General features: G+C 38.6%; 1 long non-coding RNA gene across 1 annotated transcript in view; it reads left to right on the top strand.

The window, feature by feature from the left end:
• The window catches only part of LOC103137291 (uncharacterized), an 88565-nt gene extending 75727 nt beyond the window's left edge, over positions 1-12838 (top strand). Inside the window, exon 3 of the long non-coding RNA XR_476110.2 lies at positions 12763-12838. This is a non-coding gene — a long non-coding RNA (uncharacterized LOC103137291). The remainder of the gene's footprint in view (positions 1-12762) is intronic.
• Positions 12839-12862: the final 24 nt, after the last annotated feature.

The raw sequence follows: 12862 nt of genomic DNA, 5'->3' as shown, positions 1-12862 counted from the left end.
GTGGGCTCATGGGAAAATGTGAATTAGGCAGAAAGGCATCCAGCATGACCCACAAAGTAATGTCTTGAAGTTAGAAGTTTCTTTTACGCCAGCACTACATTTGTGTGGTTTGCAGACGGAGCAGGACTCGTGGCCTAGTAAGCCAGTAAATCACAGCTTTCTAGATGTGGAGATGGGTCAGGTGGAGTGTGGAGCACCAGCTCTTCGACACTCTCCAGGAAGAATCAGGTATAGAAAATGGAGGGATGAAGAATAATTATAAGACTTGCCCACTTCCACTCCAACTTGGATGCACAATTTTGGCATAAAATGACTAATAAGGCGTGAAATTATAGAGTGGTCACTGGATTAAGTGTAAATGAGGTACGTCCTGTATGTATTAGGCATGTCCTTCTGCAAGAGAAGTCTTGGGGACCATTTTCCACCAAAGTAATGTATTTTTAAACCAGCAAATCATTTCCAAAATTACTTTCCACAACCATCCATCATTATAAACCAGCATATATTAACAGCCATTTCTACTGCTTATAAAAACCCAAGCCATACAAGAGGTTTCTGGTGTAGCAAACTGACTTTTGGAACCAATTTACTACCTGGCAGAAAGACGAGGGAGTATGCAATAGTACTGTCAAATTGTTTGGATCAAAGATTAAATTAAACAAAATTTACTAAATAACATGGAAACTCAGAATGAACCAACTGGCAAAGCGAGGACAAAAACAAAGCTCGACTTTCTTCTCCTCATGTCAGAGGAAGGTCAGAAAATTCTTTCCATCCTGGAGACAGCTGTGGCAAGAATGCACAATGTTATTGGAAACAGATACCATGAGTGGAATATTGCTATTCTTGATTAATCTCACTGTGTCAGGTCATACGTTCACCTTCAGTCTTTGTGGATCTCCACAAGCCAGCATCTAAGCAGCTGCTCCAAAAGACATGACTTTTCCACATTCATGACCTGTGCAGAGACGTCTTCCACCTAAGCTTCTAAGTCACCGATCTGTTCCCACTCAGAGTCTGTGAGAACAGCAGCACTGCAGCAACTTGGGCTTTTGAGTTTAGTTAATGGCACAGGTTAACATTTTGGGCTAATTTAGCTGTGTATGCAAGAGGCTGTCAAGTTTTGACAGCAATGCTCTCAATGTGCTCCAGTCCCTGAGTGAAATATCACCCATGACTCATTGCTTCCTCTGCCATTTTCTTTCTGAGTAATATTTAAGTGACATTAGGAAGTTGGTTGCAAGATTGCTTCCTGGAATCAGTTCAGTGCCACTGAAGTGCAGTGATATATTTTCCGTGTTTGACCTGTTAACGGTGGAACCATATTGGATGTGATCATTGGAGCAGCATCCATATATTAAAGTGCTGGAAGTTTCAGTCTTGCATAACAGGAACGACAGATGACATGAGTCACAGCTGAAAAAAGGAGGTATGTTTAGCTATACATAAATTCACTCGATGATGAGACCATATTTATGCGCATTAGGATATTAATGATGCATTTACCGTTGAAACCAGATATTTACAAGCATAAAAAGACTCGATCTTTTTTAAATGGCTGGCGCATCTCACTAAAAAGTTAGTTACTCTAACCCTGAGCACTAATCATAAACACAAGGAATTAAATGACCAAAACATCAACACAAATGTCACATTATTTAACTGAAAGCAGAAGCTAAGCACGCTAAACATTTTCAAAGTTAGCAAAAATGGTGAAGCGCTAAATGAAGTATTAGCTCCACTATTGGCTTTTTCTTAAATGACACTAAATCAGATAAAACATTTTCTGATTTAGGTCAATAAGCATTACCAAAATGATTCTTAAATGACAGAATAAGATAACTATTTTCCAAAGTTAGAATTCCATTACTTTTTAAAATTTTATTTCATGAGTCTCAAATGTTTTGGGAATCCTTCTGGTTTCAATTTTAGTTGATTCCTTCTGATAGCCCTGGGGAAACTTCATTAAGTGATGGGGTAAAAAATCACTAAGACTTTGTAAGTCCCAAAGTAAGGAGTTTCACCCTAGTTCTAAGTTCTAATATCTACATTTAAACATGGGGTGGAAATGAAAAAGGAGATGAAAAGAAGATTCAGAGGCAGGCTTGATTCATCAGCTTTCAGCCCCTAAATCACCACAACAGAACTGGAAGATAGTGAATTACTTCCATTATTTGGAAGGAGGGAGAGCCCTGTTTTTTTTGTTGAAAGGAAAGAAATTAGCTCATGTTTTACTGGCGACTTGTCTGTAGCTTGTCCTTCTGTAATATTTAACATGATTTCTCATTAATTTATCATAGGTATTTCCAGTATGTAACAATTATGAGTCAGTAAAAGTTGATAACTTACTTATTCCACAAAATATGATCAGGGATTCTTTTGTTGTTGTTCTAAATTTATTCATCAGTAACTTTTTCCAGTGACTGACACATCTCACATCTGTGGGAGAAAATCCATTTTTAGTTGTTCTTTTAAGCAGTTACCACAGATCACATTTCCTGTAACTGGAAAGTATTAAAATTGGTTTCGGCAACTGCAGATTACTACTGCATTTGACCATGCCATTTCAAACTAAAGAACTTTAAAAGTTTTATATCCAGCATCCCTGTAATAAAACAAACCCCAAAGTATTTTATATTTCTCTGGGACAGTGTTGAAAATGATCTAATTCCTCACACCTTGTTTAAAAAAAAATCACAGCTTATTACACTTGGTTGTCTTTCAAACAGCAGACGCTTCCATCATTTGTCGAGCCTTATTGATTTTACATCCGTTTGCAACCAGCATCCGATGATGTCTGAAGGGATGAGAAGCATCTCTGGCGATCGGGTGACCTCTTGGTGTGGAGGAGAGGTGTCGACCTGTCACTGTGCACCAAGCGCTTGTCACTATGCCTGCCTGTGAAACCGGCACACGTCTGATGGTCTGACCGGCTCCGCTGAGGCTGAAGGGTTCGGGGAGTAAGTCATTTCAGTGCACCAAATGGATTTCTATAATCGAAATTTCAAGGGCAGTGGAACAGAGAGTAAAGCTCTCTGCAGTACGAGTGTTTGATGCTCACAACTTACAAATATACACACAACTTCTCAAAGTTCTGAAATGGGCTTTGTCTTAAAATATAAATCATACATTATATGCTTTGTGAATACTAAGCAGGTGAAGAATCCTGCCCCAGCATCTCAATATCAAAGAATCCGTTGGCAGCCATTGGGGATTATACTTGTCATTAAACATTCAATATCGATTGAACATAAAACAATAAAACTATTAATATAAAAATAGGTTTACAAGTGGCACTATACATCAACAATGCATCTGCAAAACATTCACAGTGCTTCACTTTTTCCACATTTTGTTATGTTACAGCCTCAATAAAAAATGTTTAAAATAAAACAAACAATGATCATATTTACGTAGTTAAATGTTCAAGCTGTTTTCTTTCTTTAAAAGAAAACAGCTTGAAGAGAACACAAAGAATCCAGAGATTTTTTGTGTTCTTAGGTTTCTTGCTGAAATGTTTTTCTGGGTAATATCCATCATGTAATGGTTTGAAGATAATCATAGGTAAAATATATAAAGTACAGGATTAATTGTGTTTGCACTCACATCATCTGACACTGGGCAATTTTAAAAATAGTCAGCTTTTTAGCTGGTGGTTCAGATGCTGTTTTTTATTATTAAATGTATTACAACATAAACAAGCATAGCTTGTTATGTTAGGATGAAGTTCAGTGAAAAATGCTATTAGTGGAGATATTTTAATATGATTAATTTGAGAAATAAATGTCTGGGTTTTTTTAAGGCTTAAGGCTGCTCCCTGACTCAGGAAATAATCTGTCTTCTGAGCTCAGACTTGTTTTAATTACCTTAATGTACATCCGGGCAGAAGACAAAGCCTTGACTATGCAGTCTTTTCTGGAGTATTTCTGAGAGTAAGAATGAACAAAATGTTATCATTAGCTTATAGACTTACTGGGCTGCAATGATTTAACTGGAGTGTAGCACTTCATCAACCCTCAAAACAAATATATTCAGCTTCAATTAAGTCAGTTACAATTAATAATGTTGATTGTTTTTAATTGGTTTTTCCTCAATATATGTGTCCTGGAGCATGATTGAAATTAAAATCAAAAACATTGCTTTGCTTATTTCTTCTTCCAAACAAAATGACATGAGCACTTCTGACACAAGTCTTCATATCGCTTTCAGAAAAGGAGACACTTTTCCCGACAGGCTACATCGCATGTCGGCCTGAATCACTTTCCTCTCACTCCATTTGCTGCTGTTTCCAAATCAGCTCTCCATCTCAACGCTTGCTAATGTCTGCTCTATCCTTTTGGACACTGTACTCCTTCTGCGGAGGGAGATTTATTTTTTCACCTCCAAGGAATGATGGCAGCTATCCAGCTTGTGTCAGCTGGAGTTAAGGCCTATTGCTGCTGCAGCAGGGATGTCTGTCTGGGTTAGCTGGGCTGGTGGAAAGGAGCAGAGGGCTTGTCTTGGCCCATATATGGCAAAACAAGCTGACTTAGACTTAATCTAAGGTGCTTTGTTTATTTTTATTTATCAGTTATTTTAAATAATTATTTTTATAATTATTATTATAATTATGTCTTTAAACTTTCTAACTGCAAGGTTTATCTGACAATGAGACATAGGTTTGAAGTAGTTTGTCTCACAGAATTGTAGAACGTTTTGCTTTTTCATAGAGTGACACAAGTCTAACAAAGTCAGTGGCTTTACAGACCAAAGATTGGTTAGCATATCTTGAAGATGATTAAGATGACTAAATTACAATTTGACCCAGTTACTCTGACTCCACCCATTTACTTAGGATGTGCCATAACTTTCTCCAGGTGAACGGAAACAGAACTGAAGTCATTATCTTTGGACCTAAAGAGTAAAGATCTAGAGTCAGCTCACAGCTTCAATTATTACAGCTAGAAACTAGCAATCAGGCCTGATGCATGGGGGTAGTGATGGACCCAGACCTGAGCCTGCAGAGACATATAAAGACAGTTACAAACTTGGCCTTGTATCACCTGAAGAACATTTCCAGAGTTAAAGGATTAACGTCCCAACAAGATCTAGTGAAACTAATCCATGCATTTCACTTAAGTCACATTGATTACCTCAACAGTGTCTTCACAGGTCTGTTTGAAAAGTCTATCAGAAAGCTTTAGCTGATCCAGAACGCTGCTGCTCATGTTCTCACTAAAACCAGGAAGATAGAGCACATCACCCCAGTTTTAAAGTCCATAAACTGGTTTCCTGTAGCTCAGAGGACAGACTTTAAAATACTGGTAATTTATAAATCAGTGACTTGTACTATTGCTGTTAGCAACATAACGTAACAAGTGATTTTAAAGTGATTTTAAGTTTGTTTTTCCAAACAGCAGAAATTGTTTGTTATAACAAAGAAGGAAGTTTATACAGGCAGTGAACATCAATCCTCCTTTACTAAAAGCTCTGGAAAAGCATTCAGTCATCTTCAGTCATAAGTTTATTTCTATAGCACATTTCAAAAAGGCAACTCAAACATAACCATTGAAATTACTTTGAACTATAGAGACAGGAAGACTGAAACTTTAAAATCATTCCGTAGTTTTAAACAATTAGTCCATTCCTATTCCACACTGCTGCAATAATAAATAATGTAAGTCCTTTAAATTAAAGTTTTCCTTTATACACTAACCATCCTCTTCATCTATTCAGCTGCTTGTTAACACAAATATTAAATCCACCAATCCACGTGGCTTGATGTATTCAATAATATAGACATGGTAAAAATAACTTGCAGAAGCACAAATATAGCATCACAATGAGAAAGAAAGAAGTTTTAAGTTCCTTTGAATGCGGCATGGCTGTAGGTGCCAGGTCAGCAAATTTCAGAAACTCCTGATTTACTGGAATTTTTGCACACAACCATCTGTCAGGTTCACAAAGAAAGAGAGACATGAAAAAATATCCAGAGAGCAGAAAGTTGTGCAGATGAAGATGTCTTGTTGATGTTGAGGTTAACAGAAAATGTGCAGACTGGTTCTAGACGATAAAGATGTTACCTCAAATAACCACCCGCACAACCGCGGTATGCAGAATACCTTACAGAACATGTCAAACCTATCAGCACATGGGCATATATAGCAGCAGAAGACCAGCTAAAAACAGGAAACCGACACCACATGGTCACCAGAATTGAACAATAAAAGATTTTCTTGGTGCACTCCTTAGCAGCAGCCTGGCTGAGTGTAGTTGCTGATCCTGTCCATTTCTTTCTGTCCTCTGAGTTCCCAGCTGCAGATGCCTATTCCTAACAATGCACAAAATCATGTCTAGCTGGTTCTGCAGTTGCTGTAATGTCAATATGGACCAGCATTTCTAAGCAATGCTTCCCACACCTTGTTAAATGTGTGTCATGAGATAACTAAGGGAGTTCTGAATGCAACAGCTGGCCACACCTGGTACTGTCCAGGTTTACCTAATAAGACGGCTGGTTTGTGTTTTTCTAGTACACTTACTAAAAGTTGTATGATACCTTTTACCTTTTCCATTATTAACGGGGAAGTAATTCCTCCATTACAGCTCAGCAAAACACTAAATCTTAATGACTTTCCTGGCAGTAATGGCTGGCTCCTTCTTGTTATTTTTTATGTGCTCCCTAAAACCAAATATGTTAATGAGGTGTATTAGTATGCTCAGTTAGACGGGCTGCAAGAGTTCAAAGACAAAAGGAGCTCAATCCTTCGACACGCATTACGCCTGCAGAAGAAGTCCAACTCTGTTGGGAATTGTTGATGAATGTTTTATATCACTTTGTTATACAATAAATATTTTGTGACGCGGACTGGTGTGGTCAAGAGAGACTTTTGCGCTACGAAGACCCAGAAAGTGATGTTAGATGGACAACTTTAATTTGTTTTCCACCATCTAAAATATGTTTACTTTCATTAGTTGCTACAATAAGCAGAGGAGGGTTTCCGATTTCAAAGCAAAGCTAAGTTTCTTTTCATTAAACAGCCCTGCTGTTGGTACTTTGTGTTGGATTGTACTCTCCAATGACACACGACTTCAGCTCAGAAATAAACCACATCTAATGCAGCGTATTACCCATATTCCAGTTCAGTGGTTCAGTGTGGCTCTCTGCGGGGCCGCCGCTCTTCTCTCTGTTGAAAGGCTCTTCTTTGTATTGTGGAAGGTCTGGCTCTTTGTGTAATTGTGCCAAACATGGTCCACTCCTACACTTTTCTGCATGCTGACAGAAAATCAAGATGTAATTGCACAAAAACTATCAGTCATAATTGCTTCCCTCAACTTCTGTGCACATCATCGTGCTGAATATCCCTGCATTTTAAAGAGAGCCCTCCCTTTGTTGGAGAGCGCTGTGCTAATGTGTGGGATTGGACTGTTGCCATGTCGTAATGGAAAAGGAGAGCCAAAGACCATTCTGGACGTCTGCAAGGTCTTTGTTCCTGCTATTGTCAGCAAATGCCAGTCGACGATGTGGGGGCTGCATGCAGAGCTCGTTTCTATCTCTTAAGGGCATGACATTGCGGTGGGTTCTTTTGAATGATGAGAGGTTTGTTTATTCCAGTACTAAAGTCAAATTGTTGAGAAAAATTCAAAAGTTAAAATATTGAGAATAAAGTGAAGATGAAGAAAAACTGGAAACTGATGTGCTCTCTTCAAGCAGCTTTAGTATACTTGTAGATAGCCTCCATTTATGTGGTTTATGCCAAAAGACAACACGTCTTTATTAAAGCTTATTATTATATTATTCTAAGCTTAGAATAATGTAAGCCCACCATAAAGCCAGGCATGGCTTTATGGTGGGTATGCTTTTTCAAATTTATTCTTGACATGTTGACTTTTCCAACACATTTTTGAATGATTTTACTTGACAGTCCTGTCAAGACTATTGATATCCGTGTTTTCCATTCACTCTTTTTCCTTCCACTAAACTTTCTACAAATATGTTATCATTTTTTTCTAACTTCCTGACTCACAGAATTTTGGACTTTCACTGTCAGTAAGCCCTAATCATCAAAATGACCTGAAGTAAAGGCAGAACAATTTTTCTCTGTGTGTAATGAATGAGTTTCAGTTTCTGGAAAAAGAGCCATGAAATATGGAACTTTTTCACAATGTTCAAATTTGTTGAGCTGTACTTCAATCATGCCAGTCAATGATGGCAGCAAAGTGGCAGACCACCTGCCTCCTTGAATAATTCATCTGCCAGTAGCAACTGTCAGTCATCCATCTTGAGGATACACACAGCCCTGTATAGTACTGATAGACTACAGACACATTAGCATCATTCTTTGCAACCTCTCGTCTTGAGAGATCACTCAAACTGAACACACACCCCTCGTTTTCCACCTATAAACAGCGCACACACAAACATCCCCAAAAATGAACAACAATGGTTCATGATCTTTAGCCCAGTAATTTCCAGTTTAGGTTTGTGCCCAAAACCCCCATAGTGTTTGCAGCGGAATGCTTTTAACAGGATTCCCGCTTGCCAGACTTTCCTTGGACTGGATGTGTTCGGATGGCGGGTGTCTTTGTATCCACTAATTAGAAGGAGCTCAGTCCAGCACGCCTGTGTGTCTGGCAGGGACCTGACAAGCACATTTTTAAACCTTTTTTTTTCTTCCTGAATATTGATGTTGCAGTTATTTTAGTGACCACACAGCCAGAGCTGCTCATTGTGGATTTATACAGTTTTAGTATAAGAGTAAAATGTAAGTTTTAAACTGAAACTAAGTTTTATTTCAGCTGATATGTTTCCTCTTTTTGCATGAAAACCTGAGTTCAGACAGAAAATCTGAACTCAGGTTGTTGTTGTTTTTCAACAGAGGTAGATAATGATAGTTTGTGCACCCAGAAAGGATTTGCCTAAGTGTAACAAGGCTGTTTGTGGGCCCAAACAAACTTTCTTAGGGGTGGTTATCAGTTTCAGCCAAAATGTTAATAGTAACATCACATTTGACAAAAAAAAGCAGCAGCACATTTTTTGCAGCCATGCAAAATGGTAAAGAATTGTGTCTTTTTTAGGCTACAGCACTGTACTACAGCTAGTTGTAAAACACGTGGATGTTAATTCACTAAACAATAAGAAATACATTGATGTCAGCTGCTAATCTTTTCACAGTTGAAATTCTGGCTTATGAAAGAAGGTATAATAAGAACAGTCGAGATAAGGGCTGAAAAATCAAACCACAAAATGTTTTTTGTTCACCTTTTGTAATTAAAAGAAATTTACTTGTTAAGATCTGCAATGTTTGAGAAACCAGACAAGTGCTGGTGGAAAACAAGAATGGAGATAAATCTAAGTGAAACCTATTAGACTGCAGAAGACTTGAGACTGGGTTCAGGTTCACCTACCAGCAGAGCAACCACTACACAGCCAAACACACTGAAGAATGGCCTAGGCAAATTTCAAAATCAGACCAAAATCCAATTGAGAATCAGTGACAAATTTAAAAACTGATGTTCAGATACCACTAAAATATTGAAACAAAATTTAGTCTCTAGATGTGCAAAATTGGTAAACAACAGAAGACAGCTATAATTGTAGCAAAGCCTGGTTCTGCACAACAGACGTTTGCAGTAAAAAGTTTGTGGTTTGTGGGAAAACTATGGACAAAATAAATGAGCAAACCCATGGAACGACATCTTGAGAAATTAGAAACGTTTAAGTACACAAAGCTAAAAAGGAATTTGGTAAATCCCTTCAGTTCATGCATTACTGACCAACCTGAGCCAGTAGAAAAGGTTGGAGACGAAAGCCAGAGACAAGAAACAGCGTCACCCCAGATTTAATTAGAGGACCTTTGGCATTTTTCCAAAATGAAACAACGGGGAAACAGGAAACCCAATTACACCCTCAGAAATGTGTCAAGCAGGTTGCGAGTTCTACTACCACGCATTCCCAGTCTTCTGTAATGAACAGTTCTGGTTGCCAAAGGCACTGATGCTGGCTTCTTTCACAAAAGGTGTGAAGTGAAATCTCTGTGCTGTGAGAGCGAGACAGCAGCGCTCCCCGGGCTTCACAAGAGCAAAATAAACAGCGAAACGTCATGCTATCTGTGACAAACTTCACCATCTGCGCCTGCGGCGTGGAGAAGAGGCTGACCGCGAATCTACCCCACATGCTGCGGATCATGCTTTCTGCTAATAACGCCTTTAATTAATGTAAACATGTAATTAGGCAGGTGATGAGCGATATTAGCAGCCAATCACAAGGGGGGGCAGCTTAGACAAAAATCACTGTCAGGTCATTGAAAAATCCTCAATAACCTGCTGTGTGCACAGTATAATAGTCCCTTATCTTTTAATGGCACGTTGCATGCTGGGATAATGAGCAGCTGCCATTCAGGGGAGTTCAGTACAAATGTCATACTGATGAATGAAGAGGGCTGGGACTCGATGCTGACGCTAATGGGATGTTTGAGCTACATGTGCTCATCGCTGTTGACTTTTCTGTAGATCACAGCATCAACAGTGCACAACAATGTAGAAATAATAATAGAAACATAAAAATATATGTTCAATTAAACTTTTCAACAAATATTTGAACACTTTAAACTAATAATAAGTAATTTTGACAGGATATTACCCTAATATATAAATGAAAGGCCCAGCCTCTTGCTTTATACACCTAAACAGCCTAACATCACAGAGTATTACAGGTTGGTGACACAACATTGAGAGGACAAATACCAAAAAGAATAATGCTAATACTCTGTTATTTAAAACACATTTGAACAAATAAATGTGTCCAAATAAAGTCAGACAGATGAAAGATGCCACAGTGAACAAAAAACTTGAATCCCTCTGAGGAATGCAGCCCACTCTTACTTTGACTTGTATGTTCTGATATTTTTACACAAGTCATTACAATTCTTCAAAGGCTACAAAGTCAACAGGTTAGCAGATCAAATATCAAAGACACACAATTTAAAATTGGCATATTTTTCCCTCAAATCTACTTTCAAGTGGTTGGGATTGTCGCTCCAATGATGTCAGTTTGTGCAAACGTTAAGATATCTGACAAATGGTCTCACCTTTTACTTTATGATGTTTCAGTAAACAGAAGAGTTAATGATCAACTCATTGCCTGCGAGGTGCCCAGGTCAAACATGTCATCACCCCCTGCTGAGTCCTTTGTCTTTGGCATGAGGGATTTATGCAGACATGATGTTTGGTTTTCTCTATGTCCATTAAGGTCTCTGCTTTAGTCTCATCTGTCAGAAACACATGTTCTTCACGAAGTCTTGTAGATTTCTTAAAGGCTAAGGCTTGTTGTGTCTGAGAAAGAGATCTTGAGTGTTTTGTTATTTTTCTGAGCATTTTATGGTCTGACCTTGGAGTATACTTGCTTACATTTCCTCTCCTGGGTTGATTGGATGCTGTCTTAATGACTTTTGCTAATGATCCCTCTCTCTCTCTCTGTTCTGCAACTCAAGTACTTGAGTGCCACTTTTCTGCAACTTTTTACATGCATCTCTGCTCCAAAACATCTGAATCAAATGAATGGTCAATGACATCTGCTTTGCAAAACTTGCTGACATGCCAAAAAAGTAATTTAGCCATTTAATTCAGTTGTTTTAGAACCAGGATTCATAGCAATGCAGAACAGTGGCAGTCAAGGCCTGGAGAGGCTGACCCCTGTCTTCATAACCCATAACTGTATCTAGAAGATAATTGTTGATATGTTTCCTACTTGCCAAAAATGTGTTACCAGAACCCTGTGTGATCTGGACCAGCAAAACAACTTAACTTTCTGCATTTATGCATTTATAAAGACAATCATACTTCGTTCTCTGCTCTTCATTATGTTGCTGTAGATGAGCCACTCTGTCAAAAACTTTCTCCATCCTGAGTGTTAATATTCTTAAACTTTATGACCGCAAGCTGCAGATCCCAACCATCAAAGAGGTTTGAAGAGACCTGTGAAACCTGCAGCTTCAGGCTGAACTGTAACTTCACTGCAACAGGTTGTTACAGTGTCTTGCATCAACCAACTGGTGTCATTTCCCATCAAACAGTCACTGACAAAAAAACACCTCTCAGCTACTTTACAGTGGCTTCTGAGTCCCAACACAGATTGTGATTTTGTCACAAATTTAAAAGCAAACTCTGATGGTGAAAGTTCTCCTGCAAAGTTTGGCTTTAAATGTTACAACCAAAATTTAGTGATTTGTGTTTTCCTTGAAACCCCTCAAGCGTAATAATTAATTAATCATTCCTTTAGTAATTAATTTGGTTATTTTTTTCCCCCCTTTTTTTATTTTTCTCTCTTATTGTTGCTCAAAAACGTCTGGAAATATTTTCAGTTCACATTGGCGTTGGAAAAGCTCGTGTCAGTATACACAGATGTGATATAGTGATCTTTCCGCATGATAAAGTGTTGCAATCACTCATGACGTGCTGCAACTCCACGATGCAGAGCTGGAGGAAAAACCTGCTTTAATATTTTCCAAATGAGTGGAATTTAGTGTCGGGAGGGCAGCAGCTTACAAGGTTGATTCACAGCCTGTGATAAATGTAATCACTGTACGGATGGATTTACAGGTTACCTCGAGGTCACAGTGCCTCTCTCGCTCTGTTTGACACCAGAAAAAACATCTGGAACAGCCATCAGTGAAACGCTGGTTTCAAACAAGGAACCATAGGTCATTAAATAGGTCTATCAGGCTTTTGAAGAAGGAGTTTGATCAAAGGCGTGTGCAGTCGACTGTCTGGTTTCTTCCCCTGTAGGCTTTTCATCACATCACAAGGACAAGGAGAAGCCTTGGATGGGTAGGAACCCAACTTAGGTTAATTAAAGCAGCAAAACAAAGACAGCCGTCCCAGGTGG

The sequence above is a fragment of the Poecilia formosa genome, unplaced genomic scaffold (assembly GCF_000485575.1).
Source record: "Poecilia formosa unplaced genomic scaffold, Poecilia_formosa-5.1.2 Scaffold39, whole genome shotgun sequence".
Taxonomy (NCBI): Eukaryota; Metazoa; Chordata; class Actinopteri; order Cyprinodontiformes; family Poeciliidae; genus Poecilia; species Poecilia formosa.
The sequence above is the reverse complement of the archived record's forward strand: the minus strand, read 5'-3'. Positions and strand labels throughout refer to the sequence as shown.